The sequence below is a fragment of the Procambarus clarkii genome, chromosome 48 (assembly GCF_040958095.1).
Source record: "Procambarus clarkii isolate CNS0578487 chromosome 48, FALCON_Pclarkii_2.0, whole genome shotgun sequence".
Taxonomy (NCBI): Eukaryota; Metazoa; Arthropoda; class Malacostraca; order Decapoda; family Cambaridae; genus Procambarus; species Procambarus clarkii.
Window position 1 is genome coordinate 32530740 of NC_091197.1, and position 15064 is coordinate 32545803.

At 40.9% G+C, this 15064-nt stretch overlaps 1 protein-coding gene across 1 annotated transcript in view; it reads right to left on the minus strand.

Moving 5' to 3' along the window:
- cos (kinesin-like protein costa) overlaps positions 1 to 15064 on the minus strand; it is a gene marked incomplete in the record, with an annotated part of 235189 nt that overhangs the window by 205641 nt on the left and 14484 nt on the right.

Below are 15064 nucleotides of genomic sequence, written 5' to 3' on the forward strand. Positions count from 1 at the left end.
CCATACGAGGCAGCTGCTATTGGCCCATACGAGCTATTTTGGTGAGGGAGGCGACGTCGTAATCATGGCGTCGTCTGCTGTCTGCTGTGTGATTTGTCATGCAGTGTATCGTGGCCACTGTACTGTTTGGACACAATACCGGCTTACTTGCATAGTTCTAGTAAATAAAACATGTAGATAAGTATATATAACATGTGTAAATAGTGTAATAAAAACAATAACAGTATGGTGGGAGGAGCAATGTTGGCGAGTAAGATGTTGGAGTGAGGGAGGGCCTGTGTGGGTGTGGCTGCTCACACTCGCGATGTTCTGAATGTGTTGATGGTAAATGTATATAGTGTGTGACAGTGTATAGTGTGTACATATGTTGTAAATATACATAAATGAACATGAAACATTGGTGTGAATAACTGTATGGTGGGAGGAGCAATGTTGGCGAATGCAATGTTGGAGAAGTGAGGGAGGGCTGGCTGGGTGTGACAGCTCACACTCGCGGGGTTCTGAATGTGTTGATGGTATATAGTATATGATGGTGAATGTATATAGTATGTGACAGTGTATAGTCTGTAAATAGATTGTATATATACATAAATTAGCATGATACATGGTAAATATGTGCAACATATTCTGTCAGGTGCAGTCGCAGTAAGAGGTTGTGTTAGCTGGAGCTCCGATTGTAGTAACATTATTATAGCAATAATGGAAGGATTAGTGAAGGAATTGATGAATCAAGTTGGAACTCTGAGAGCAGAGATGGATTCCCTAGGAAAGGAGGTACTACAGCTGAAATATCGGGAAGAAACAAAGGAGGAGACCAATATTAACAAGACCTCGTCATGGAAAGTCATTAAGGACAGGGGTCTTAAGAAGACCTTGACAAGGTCGTCTACAGACGCCCTAAGGACGTCAAATTCATTTGCCGTGTTGGAAGACGAGTGCTGTGGTGAGCCTGCAGTTCACTCGAAATGGAAATCAACGAAGAGCAATGAAGCACAGGCCCCTCAAAGTGCTCAGAAAGTTAAAGAGGTACCTAAACGAATTTTGGTTGTGGGAGATTCCCAGGTAAGGTATTTAGACAGGACGTTTCGTGCCAGAGATAGGGGGAACAGGTTAAGGGTCTGCTATCCGGGAGCTGGAATTGGAGATATTGTTGACAACATGAAAGATATTATGACGGGAAATGGGAACAAACCCATTATTTGTATTAGTGCAGGGGGTAATGATGTTGGAAGAGTTAGGAGTGAGGAACTGATAAAGAAATTTAACAAAGCCATAGAATTAGTTAGGAGCAAGGGAGGAATCCCGATCATATGTGGCATTCTTCCGAGAAAGAGTGTTGGGAATGAATGGTTGTCGAGGGCACTTGGTGTCAATTGCTGGCTGGAAAGATATTGCAAATCAAATGCAATATTTTTCATAGACAACTGGGAACACTTTTATGGAAGAAATGAAATGTATGCTCGTGATGGGGTGCATCTATCGAGGGCTGGGATTGTTGCTGTTGCGAACTCGTTGGAAGAAGTGGTTAGAGGCATTTGTTTGGGTATAAACTGTTAGTAGATAGTGGTATGGGAATTGATTTGGAGGAAGGAGGTAGCAAAAGTATGTGTTTGTTGGAGAAACAAATTGGCAAAATGATCAGGGCAAGAGAAAGGCCTCAAAATAGCAATTCACTTAGGGTATATTACACTAACAGAAGAAGTCTAAGAAACAAAATAAACGAGTTAAATGCTCTTGTCTGTACAGAAAAAATAGATGTTATTGCACTTACCGAAACGTGGATGAATGTAGAAAATAGAGAACTATTAGCTGAATATCAAATAAATGGATTTAAACTATTTCACACAGATAGATATATTAGACGAGGAGGGGGAGTAGCAATATATGTTAGGGACAATTTGAAATGTAGTCTCAAAGAGGGAATCAAAACTGAGCCACACACAGAAACTATTTGGATAGAATTAAACGAAAAAGCAAATAATAATATAATAGGAGTTATATATAGGCCACCAAATTTAGACAGAATGGAAGCAAAGCATCTATGGGATGAAATATCTAGAGCATCTAGATCTAACAGTATTTATGTCATGGGTGACTTTAATTTTAGAGGAATAAACTGGGTGATCAAAACGGAATAATGAAGCAGAAGATTTTCTAGAATTAATTGACGATTGCTTTCTTACGCAACACATTAAGGAACCAACGCGGGGAAATAATATTTTAGATTTAAGTGTTAACTAACAAGGAAACACAAATTAAGGAGTTGGAAATAGGGAGTGAGCTAGTGAACAGTGATCATAAAGAAAGCAGATTTAGCATAGAATGGAATACATCTGTAGGAGAAAATTCTGTTAAAGTGCCTGATTTTCGAAAAGCTGATTTCAATAGCCTAAGAAATTTTTTGGGTCAAATAGATTGGAATGTCTTGGGGATGGGGTGTGGGCTAGACATGAACCCAGCAACAGGTGACGGAAATGGGGATTTCGATGTGGATTCAAAATATAACCTATTTAAAAACATTCTAAGCAAAGCCCAGGAACGTAGTATACCATATAAATTGAATAGATCGAATACTAATGACCCAAAGTGGATAACAAAGGATCTGAAGAACCTTATAGGTAAAAAGAGAGCGTGGTACAAAAGGATTAAGAATGGGGAAGTTAGTTTAGAACAGGAATTCGTACAACTGGTTAGAAATGTTAAAAAAGAGATAAGGAAAGCAAAAAGAAACTACGAAGTTCGCATAGCAGGGCAAGCAAAGACAAATCATAAAGGGGTTTTTCAGTTATATCGAACTAAGACTAGGGAAAGGATAGGTCCATTAAAAACTGAGACAGGTCAAATAACGGATAATGATGATGAGATGAGTAGTATTTTTAATAAATATTTTATATCTGTATTTACTAAAGAGGAACTTAACAATATGCCTTCAGCCGAACATGTATATGTGGGTGGGGACGAGGACAGGTTGACGAGTTTAGCAGTTACCAGGGAGGATGTTCTTAAACAAATAGTAAAACTAAAACCAAACAAATCCCCAGGGCCGGATGAAGTGTTTGCCAGGGTGCGTAAAGAATGCAAAGAGGAGTTTTCCGAGCCACTGTCTACCATATTTAATAAATCAATAGAGTTAAGTAGAGTGCCAAAGTCATGGAAGGCAGCTAATGTGGTACCAATTTTTAAGAAAGGAGATAGATCACTTGCGTCAAACTATCGGCCAATTAGCCTAACGTCTAATGTGGGAAAGTTACTTGAATCGATAATTGCAAATACAATTCGTCTTCATCTTGAAAAACATAAATTAATAAATGAGTCGCAACATGGTTTTACAAATGGCCATTCATGTTTAACAAATTTGCTATTTTTTTATTCCAGCATAGTTGAGGCAGTTGATAGTGGTAAGGATTGTGATGTTGTGTACCTTGACTTTAGCAAAGCTTTTGATACAGTGCCACAAGAAAGATTGATTAAAAAAATAGAGGCTCATGGTATTGGGGGTGCTATATTAAGTTGGATTAGGGCATGGCTATTCCAAAGGAAAAAGAGAGTTAGTATAAATGGGGTTAAGTCAGAGTGGGATAATGTTGTTAGTGGAGTACCTCAAGGCTCTGCCCTGGGTCCTCTGTTGTTTATTATATATATAAATGATTTAGATTCAGGTTTGAGTAGCAACATCTGCAAATTCGGTAGGGAAATTAACACTTTCGCGCTCTCGGCGCTCAAAAAAAAACAATACTCCAGATGCTTTCGGCACTTCGCGCGCCTACGCGGTAAAACCGAAAAAGTGTACACTCTTTTGACTGTCCTGACAATAATTGAAGGCGCACGTATTTAAATTTGGTATCACTGTGTTCGCAATGAAATTGTCTATACGAGCATACCTATAAAATGCCGCCCAAGCATAAGGAGTATCAACACCAAATAAAAAACTATGCAGATCACTCGCCGAGAGCGCCAAACAGCAACAAAATGTTTCCACTCTCTTAATGGTTGCAAAGCCTACAGTTGTCCTACATCGCTAATTTTGGTATCATTGGAATCGCAATAAAATTCTCTACACGGACATATGCATATTTTTTTTTTTTTTTTTTTTTTTTTTTTTTTTTTTTTTTTTTTTTTGAGATATATACAAGAGTTGTTACATTCTTGTACAGCCACTAGTACGCGTAGCGTTTCGGGCAGGTCCCTGGAATACGATCCCTTGCCGCGAAGAATCGTTTTTTCATCCAAGTACACATTTTACTGTTGCGTTAAACAGAGGCTACAGTTAAGGAATTGCGCCCAGTAAATCCTCCCCGGCCAGGATACGAACCCATGACATAGCGCTCGCGGAACGCCAGGCGAGTGTCTTACCACTACACCACGGAGACTGCATATGAATGTTTAATATAGGTAATTGCCCACCCGCAAGAGTGTGTGAAGTGGAGAGTAGTTAGCCACGAGCGCACTGGCGAAAACACAGGGGGGAAATCATGCTTGGAAAGTTTATACATTTATACATTTCCTGACCCTACTTTTCTATGTACGTATTTCTTTTTTATACCAATGTGTTCGCAATAAAATTTTCTATAAGATGAAATGTATAACAATTGTACAAAGCATGTGTAAGAGAAGCGCCAAATATAGAACCACGTCGCTCAGTATGCGTTCGCGGCAGAAACGAACGCATTGTTTTCGTTCGTTTGATGTTTGTCATGTTTATACTTGTTGAAACATTTTATAATTTGTATGACAGTGATCGCAGTAAAATTCCCTACACAGACATATACATAACACATACAAATATTTCCCACGTGTTGGATATATCAATGGCTAAAGGGAACCCACTGCCACACGCCCGCCACACCCAGAGCCACACCCGCCACACCCCTAAACATACTTTGTGTTTTTTTTTTTTTACTCATAGAAGTTTATGTGATATAATATTCATTCTGGTACCAAAAAATTCGCAAATAAATTCTCTACAAAACGTATATAATATAACTTCTTATAGATGATAAAAAATTCCAAATAGGTGTACTTACCCTGTCTATGTTGATTGAAGATCAACAGTTGAGCATTTTTTCTTCACTCCACCATCTTCAGGCTTCTGATCCTGAAGTTGCTCATCTGATGTTTCTTAGGTGGAGTGAAGCTGTTGCCGGTGGTTATTTTTTCTCCACCCAAAATATCTTTCTTCGGTGGTACCTTGTGTAGCAAGGCGCAGCGCACAGTGTCGGCATTGTGGATATTGGTGATGACAGAGACTTGACAGATGACAGGCTTGTCCTTCCAAACTAAAACACGATTTCTATTTCCATGAAAACTCCATGAATGAAACTCCATGAAAACTATTTCATGGAGAAAAATCTGAGAGTATCCCCATCCATTTCGGTTAGAAAATGGAATTTATAGAAATATTTTTGCGATGGACTACAAAAGTAGGCTGTTATGCGGAATCGTAAGAAAAAACGGCGACGAGTTATCTCTAATCTAAAGCGCGAAAGTGTTAACACGGAAGAAGACTCACTATCCAATCCAATAGTTCCAATCTACAAAAGTGGCAGCAGGGAAGACCCCCTCAATTATAGACCTGTATCATTGACAAGTGTAATAGTGAAAGTATTGGAAAAACTAATCAAAACTAAATGGGTAGAACACCTAGAGAGAAATGATATAATATCAGACAGACAGTATGGTTTTCGATCTGGAAGATCCTGTGTATCGAATTTACTCAGTTTCTATGATCGAGCCACAGAGATATTACAGGAAAGAGATGGTTGGGTTGACTGCATCTATCTGGACCTAAAAAAGGCTTTCGACAGAGTTCCACATAAGAGGTTGTTCTGGAAACTGGAAAATATTGGAGGGGTGACAGGTAAGCTTCTATCATGGGTGAAAAATTTTCTGACTGATAGAAAAATGAGGGCAGTAATCAGAGGCAATGTATCAGAATGGAGAAATGTCACAAGTGGAGTACCACAGGGTTCAGTTCTTGCACCAGTGATGTTTATTGTGTACATAAATGATCTACCAGTTGGTATACAGAATTATATGAACATGTTTGCTGATGATGCTAAGATAATAGGAAGGATAAGAAATTTAGATGACTGTCATGCCCTTCAAAAAGACCTGGACAAAATAAGTATATGGAGCACCACTTGGCAAATGGAATTTAATGTTAATAAATGTCATGTTATGGAATGTGGAATAGGAGAACATAGACCCCACACAACCTATATATTATGTGAGAAATCTTTAACGAATTCTGATAAAGAAAGAGATCTAGGAGTGGTTCTAGATAGAAAACTATCACCTGAGGACCACATAAAGAATATTGTGCAAGGAGCCTATGCTATGCTTTCTAACTTCAGAATTGCATTTAAATACATGGATGGCGATATACTAAAGAAATTGTTCATGACTTTTGTTAGGCCAAAGCTAGAATATGCAGCTGTTGTGTGGTGCCCATATCTTAAGAAGCACATCAACAAACTGGAAAAGGTGCAAAGACATGCTACTAAGTGGCTCCCAGAACTGAAGGGCAAGAGCTACGAGGAGAGGTTAGAAGCATTAAATATGCCAAAACTAGAAGACAGAAGAAAAAGAGGTGATATGATCACTACATACAAAATAGTAACAGGAATTGACAAAATCGACAGGGAAGACTTCCTGAGACCTGGAACTTCAAGAACAAGAGGTCATAGATTTAAACTAGCTAAACACAGATGCCGAAGAAATATAAGAAAATTCACCTTCGCAAATAGAGTGGTAGACGGTTGGAACAAGTTAGGTGAGAGGGTGGTGGAGGCCAAGACCGTCAGTGGTTTCAAAGCGTTATATGACAAAGAGTGCTGGGAAGACGGGACACCACGAGCGTAGCTCTCATCCTGTAACTACACTTAGGTAATTACTTAGGTAATTACTATCACTTCAAGTTTATTTAAATAGGGTTTTCAAATGGTCAAAAGATTGGCAGATGCAGTTTAATGCTGATAAATGTAAAGTTCTGAGGCTAGGTAATGATGATAGAGTTACAAGATACGAGCTAGATGGTGTTGAGATTGCGAAGTCGGATTGCAAAAGGGATCTGGGAGTTATGATTAGTAAGAATTTAAAACAAAAGGATCAATGCCTGAATGTTCATAATAAGGCAAATAGGACACTGGGATTTATAAATCGAAGCGTTAGTAACAAGACACCTGGTGTTGTTCTTCAGCTATATCGTGCTCTGGTTAGGCCCCATTTAGATTATGCAGTTCAGTTTTGGTCGCCATACTATTTTTTTTTTTTTTTGAGATATATACAAGAGTTCTTACATTCTTGTACAGCCACTAGAACGCGTAGCGTTTCGGGCAGGTCCCTGGAATACGATCCCCTGGCGCGAAGAATCGTTTTTTCATCCAAGTACACATTTTACTGTTGCGTTAAACAGAGGTTACAGTTAAGGAATTGCGCCCAGTAAATCCTCCCCGGCCAGGATACGAACCCATTACATAGCGCTCGCGGAACGCCAGGCGAGTGTCTTACCACTACACCACGGGGACTAAAATATAGAATGGATATAAATTCACTTGAATATGTCCAGCGTAGGATGACTAAGTTAATTCCGCAAATTAGAAATCTTTCATATGAAGAAAGATTAACAAAACTTAACTTGCATTCACTGGAAAGGCGAAGAGTTAGGGGTGACATGATAAGAGGTTTACATTGAATTGAGGCAGTTGATAGTGGTAAGGATTGTGATGTTGTGTACATTAACTTTAACAAAGCTTTTGATACAGTGCCACATGAAAGACTGATTAAAAAGATAAAGGCTCATGGTATTGGGGGTGCTATATTAAGCTGGATTAGGGCATGGCTTTACCAAAGGAAACAGAGTTAGTATAAATGGAGTCAAGTCAGAGTGGGAAAATGTTGTAAGTGGAGTGCCTCAAGGCTCTGTCCTGGGACCTCTGCTGTTTATAATATATATAAATGATTTAGATTCAGGTTTGAGTAGCAACATTTGCAAATTTGCAGATACAAAAATCGGTAGGGAAATTACTACGGAAGACGACTCACTATCTCTTCAAGTTGATCTAAATAGGGTTTTGAAATGGTTTTTGAAGGTTTTTTTGATTGGCAGATGCAGTTTAATGCTGATAAATGTAAAGTTCTGAGGCTAGGTAATGATGATAAAGTTACAAGATACGAGCTAGATGGTGTTGAGATTGTGAAGTCGGATTGCGAAAGGGATCTGGGAGTTATGATTAGTAAGAATTTAAATTAAAAGGATCAATGCATGAATGTTCGTAACAAGGCAAATAGGACACTGGGATTTATTAATTGAAGCGTTAGAAACAAGACACCTGGTGTGGTTCTTCAGCTATATCTGGCTCTGGTTAGGCCCCATTTAGATTATGCAGTTCAGTTTTGGTCGCCGTACTATAAAATGGATATAAATTCACTTGAACATGTCCAGAGTAGGATGACTAAGTTAATTCCCCAAATTAGAAATCTTTCATATGAAGAAAGATTAACAAAGCTTAAATTGCATTCACTGGAATGGCGAAGAGTTAGGGGTGACATGATAGAGGTTTACAAGTGGATGAATGGACATAACAAAGGGGATATTAATAGGGTATTAACCCTTAAAGTGCGCATCACGTCATATGACGTGCTGGACGTTGTTCCAGTAAACTGCGCATCACGTCATATGATGTGTTGGAGTACTACGCAAGATTTAAACAGCCCGCGGATACACGGGGTTCACCACACCTTCATCAGGGCTCTTGTAAACAGACGCCATTTTTAAAAAAATCGTGGGCCAAACTCCCGGGTGTTATTGGCCTCAGTATTGAGTGAGCAACCAAGCCTGACACACGCAACATGAGCTAACAGCACTGCTGTTCAGCTTGTGACCACAGCATCGCCTAAAAATGCCAAATTATACTTGTTCATGCTATTATGTAGCGATGATATTATTACAGAAGACCCCTGACTGTGATAAAACTGACCAGGGTTCTGATAATAGCTGGATTGTGGTGATATTTAGCGCTGTGCGCCATGGAAGGAGGTGTAATGCTGTGAGAGGGAGGGTGGTGGCGATGTCTTTTGACTGTGTGTGGCCACCTTTTATTGACTGCACTCACCATACCAGCTTAGTGGTTCGTTATGGTGAACACAAATGTAGACACTTATATATAACGTGCGTATAGAGGGTATAAACAGCAAGAGAAGGTTTGGAGCCGCCATTTTGGTGAGGGCGTGGCGTCGTCTGCACGACGCCACCGTGCAGACGACGGTGTTGTTTACTGGTTACCACGATGGTCTTTGGGCACCATACAAGTTTATTTGTACAAGTATGATGAATAAAACAAGTAGATATTTATATATAATGTGTGTATATAGCGTAATAACACCACACAGTATTGTTGGAGGAGAAATATTAGTGCGTCTGGCCTTGAGGGCGGCCGCCGATCAGCTGACTGTGTGAGTAGCCACATCTCTGTGCCTTTACTCACCATACAAGCTTAGATGTACAGTTATGGTGAACAAAACATGTAGATACTTATATATAACGTCTGTATACAGTGAATTAGAGCAAAAACATTATTGTGGGAGGAGAATGAGAGTGAGTCAGATGACTGGAGGGAGGGCGGGAGTGGCTGGCTGGTACACGGCGGTCACTCATTACTTTTTGACTCATAATAGCTACTAAGCGGTTCGTTATAGTGAACAAAACATGCAAATACTTATATATAACCTGTGCTTATAGTGTAATAACCGACAAAGTATTTGTTCACTGATTGATGAACATAATTGAATCAACAATATGCACACCATATTTTTGAGTACACCAACGATTCACTCATTTTATTATATAAATATATCAAACTACACACTATTGAATAATATTAAAGCAAAAAAAGTATGAAAAATCAATCAGAGACATTGAAATAATTCGGTAATTATCTCTTTGTGGCAACTCTAGCCTGACAGCTTACGAGCAACAGACCACCTGGGACGCACGCTGAGTCAGCGCCTATAATTTGCCAGGCTTCCCAGCCCTATAGCGGGCAATATATGCCACATACGATTTTTTTTTATTATTTTTCCCGTGATCAGTGAACACAAATTAACAGGTTAGAAAGAAAAAATAATTTATTTTTTTTTCAAAATGACCTGCGCCTGTGGGGATGGCAGGATATTAACCCTCAAACCGCGCATATCATATATAAATGATATCAGTGACAAAACCGAAACTGCGCACATCATTTATATATGATTTCGTGTCTAGCGCTATAATTTAAACTCCCCGCCTGGGATAGGGGCAGCTATAGTACAGCCACGACCAATAGTTGCCAGATGCCACCTAGAAAAAAAATCCAGGCCAACATTCTTGGGTGTGAGAGCGTCAGTATTGAGCAAGGCACCAAGGCTGGCGCACGCAGCACGAGCTCACAGCACTGCTGTTCAGCTTGTGACCACAGCATCGCCTACAAATACCATAATATATATGATACTGCTATTATTTAGCAGTGAGAGTATTACTGAAGCCCCCTGACTGTGATAAAACTGACCAGGATTCTGATAATAGCAGGATTGTGGTGATAATTAGCGCTGTGCTCCATGGAGGGAGGCGTAAGGCTGTGCGAGGGAGGGTTGTGGCGTCGTCTTCTGACTGTGTGTGGCCACCTTTTATTGACTGCACTCACCATACCAGCTTAGTGGTTCGATATGGTGAACACAAATGTAGATACTTATATATAACGTGTGTATATAGGGTATAAACAGCAAGAGGAGTAGGTTGGGAGCCGCCATTTTGGTGAGGGCGGTGGCGTCGTCTGCACGACTTATCATGTTGTTTACTGGTGACCACAATAGTCTTTGGGCACCATACCAGCTTATTTGTTCAGGTATGGTGAATAAAACAGGTAGATACTTATATATAATATGTGTATATAGCATAATAACACCACAAACAATATTGTTGAAGGACAAATATTAGTGCGTCTGGCCTTGAGGGCGGCCGCCGATCAGCTGACTGTGTGAGTAGCTACGTCTTTGTGGCCTTTACTCACCATACAAGCTTAGATGTACAGTTATGGTGAACAAAACATGTAAATACGTATATATAATGTCTGTGTATAGTGAATAAATACAGAAAGAGTATTGTAGGAGGTGAATGAGGGTGAGTGAGTGGTTCGCTGGTGTTTGGCGGTCACTCCTCGTTGCTTTTTGACTCACAAGACCAACTTAGTAGTTCGTTATGGTGTACAAAACATGCAAATACTTATATATAACCTGTGTATATAGTGTAACAACAGCAAAACTATTTGTTTATTGTTTTATGAACATAATAATTGAATCACTAATATGCACACCATAATTTTGAGTACAGCGATGGTTCACACATTTTATAATATAAATATACCACAATTCACTGTTTGGAATAATATTACTGCAAAAAAACTAAGAAAAAATCAATCAGAGACATTGAAATAATTAGGTAATAATATATTTGTGGCAACTGCCATCTGACAGCTCGGGCGGAGTAGTCCTCATCTGGCGAAGGCTCTGCCAACGCCCCTTTTTTGCCACACTTCCCTACCCTATTGTGGCTAAAATATGCCACCTACGATTTTTTTGTTATTTTTTCCGTGATCAGGGAACAAAAATGAACACTTCTATAAGACGAAAGAATTTTTTGGAATTTTTTTTTTTTTTTGCGCCTGTGGGTGTGAATTCCATTTGGGCCCCTAGCGGTTTGAGGGTTAAACCCCGAGCATGTTAAGGGTTAAAAGTATCAACACAAGACAGAACACGAAACAATGGGTATAAATTGGATAAATTTAGATTTAGGAAAGACTTGGGTAAATACTGGTTCAGTAACAGGGTTGTTGATTTGTGGAACCAATTGCCGCGTAACGTGGTGGAGGTGGGGTCCCTCGATTGTTTCAAGCGTGAGTTGGAAATGTATACGAGTGGGATTGGGTGGTTATAAATAGGAGCTGCCTCGTATGGGCCAATAGGCCTTCTGCAGTTGCCTTTGTTCTTATGTTCTAACATATGTGTACACACGAGTCATGCACGTAACACAGTGTCCTTAGACAGTACGGATGTTTTACTGCCATAATATGGTGTACGTGTTCATTATACATAGGATTAGCGCATAAAAACAAATAAAATGTATTTGGAACTGTGCGCAAAAAATGAACAAAAATATATTCATTTACGTCCTCTAATTACGCAACACATAGCTGCTATTAGGACAATATCCAACTCTGGCCCCAGACATCACTCGGTACCCCTACTCAAATCTCTGAATATGTTAGATATTAAGTCACTGCACAATCTCTCATGTGTATTATACATATATAAAATGCTGAACTGTAATGCCAATCCTGACCTCAAAAGCTTCATTGAAGGTTGTAACAGATCCCATGAGCACCACACCAGAAACAAATACAGTTTTGATTTTCCAAGAGTATGACTTAATCAAGCTAGAAATGCTCTACAAATCAAGGGACCCAGAATGTGGAATGACCTTCCCAATCATGTTAAAGACTGTACCGCTCTCAACCAGTTTAAGATAAAAACGAAGCACTACCTAATAAATTCTCTGTAACCTACCTTACCCCTATATTGTCAACCCATGTCTGTTTTTTTAAACAACGCTGTTTGTCGACCTAATTGTATTTGTGCTGCTTTTTCAGCCACGTTCCCCCCTTTTTTATTTTTATTTTTATTTGTTCTCAAAACATTTTATACTTTAAACTCAATTAGCATTAAGTTTTAGTCTTTAATGTTTTTCCTGCCCGAAACGCTTTGCGTAATAGTGGCTTTAGGCATTATATGTACTAGCTTTATCTATAAATCTATCAATTTTTGTAAAATCTCTTGTATGTATGTACCTTACCTGAATAAACATTTATTTATTTATATTCGCGGCAACTCACGAGCCCCACCGGCCCCGGGAGCTTACGGCACGGGCACGCGGGGAATGATGATGTCACGTGCCACCCTAAGGACCCCATAGCAGCCAAAGTAAGTACAATTTCGAAATTCTGTTGCTATACCCATACACAGGGAGGGTTTTTTGACACTTTCAGAACTAAAAAGAATTTTTTCCGGAGAATTTATTTCGTGCACACTGGGGGGGGGGGGGTGTCATATTAATAGGCCGCACAGTTAAAGGGTTAAGACGCTCAAACGTGCTGCCAAAAGTACACTTGGAACACCGTAGTGAACTCGCACCACTCAAGCATGCGGGAACGATAGAACGTATGCCACGCCCCCAATGAAAAGAAAGGGGAGTCTGCAAGCCAGGAAGACACCGGCACCTCATAATGTGTCCAATACGGTGAAGAAGACCTAAACTCAAGAGAGATCGGGTCGAGCACCGAGACAGAATCCGGGTCGAGGAGGAGGTATTCACCTAAGCCTCCCGAACTTCTGCAGAAGTAATTTGAGAGGTCAAAAATCTCCATTAGGACGCAGCCGTGGAACCCAAGGGAACCCGGAAACGAACCCGGGGGGGAGAGGAGCCAACCCCATATCAAATTTGTACAAGGAAGGGGGTACGAAAGCCCTGAACCTTGTAACAGCAGACCCCGCCTCGAAGGCACTAAACCCAGGTAAGATCAAAAAGGGCCCAAGCCTCCCAGGCCTTTCCCCCCCCCCCTCCCCCAGCCCCGGAATCCACTAAACTAGGATTCATGGCAGAGCCATCCTTGTCATGGCCCCTTCAGTTCTGGTTTGTGAATAACTTTCCAGGTCTCATTTTCCTGTTGGCGTTGGCCTCTGGGGGTACCTTGAGGTTACCTTGAGGTGCTTCCGGGGCTTAGCGTCCCCGCGGCCCAGTCGTCGACCAGGCCTCCTGGTTGCCGGACTGATCAACCAGGCTGTTGGACGCTGCTGCTCGCAGCCTGACGTATGAGTCACAGCCTGGTTGATCAGGAATCCTTTGGGTAGGGTCGGGGAACTTCCGGCTCTCCTCCAGCGCATGAGTTTTTTCTGCTCGTTTGGTCCTGGTGGTAGGTTTGTTCGTTTGCAGCAGTCTCCTTCTTTTCTGGTGATTTTTGGGTCTGCTGTTTTCCCGGAGGGGTCCTTGGGTTGTTGATGCTTGGTTGGTCGGGCCGGGGATGTATTATGTACAGTATTGTGTTTGGTTTTGGGTTAGCCGAAGAACTGGAGGTTGGATCACCGGTGTGGAGGTCTGGGTCTCCCCCTACCCCCTCCTAGCGAAGGGGGGTTGCGCAGACGGTGGCGCTGCAACGTGATGACATCATGGTAGTTGCTAGTTTTCATTTATGGAGTTCTGTCCACTCCTTCGGCTTTCAGTAGCAATGTTTTCACCAGAATAGGGGTTTGTTTTTGGGGCGCCTACCTTTCTGGGTGCCAGACCCAGTCGATGGCAGACATAGAATGCTTCCAACCACACGGGGGGTTTCTATAGGCCATTGCTCCTCGTGACTCTCTGAGGGGGGCCAGGTTCTGGCTCATGGTCCCCGGTAGGCAAGAACTCCATGCACTTCGATGCCAGAAAGCTAATAGTAACATATCAACCTGGATAGCTCCAGGGAGCCAACGGGGCTCCCCCCAGAAAGGGAAGATGAAGTTTCTTTTAAAATGCAGTACTGGAATATTTTTTGAATTATAGTGTGTGTGGAAATTCTAATTAAATTGGTTGTGGTACAAAAATTGCCAATGTGTTCACTTTTGGACTTCCCCAGTGAGAATTCTGCTTATCCGAATGTCTGTTTTATCCAGTGGGAGGTCCTTCCCATGTAGTTTGGATAAGCAAGCTTAGTAAGTAATTGTAGTTATGGCAGCCACAATCACTCCACACAGAGCTTGAGATAAGGGAATGGTTGATACCCATGATAACTGTAGTTATGGCAGCCACAATCACTCCACACACAGAGCTTGAGATATGGGAATGGTTGATACCCATGATAACTGTAGTTATGGCAGCCACAATCACTTCATACACAGCTTGAGATAAGGGAATGGTTGATACCCATGATAACTATAGTTATGGCAGCCACAATCACTCTACACACAGCTTGAGATAAGGGAATGGTTGATACCCATGATA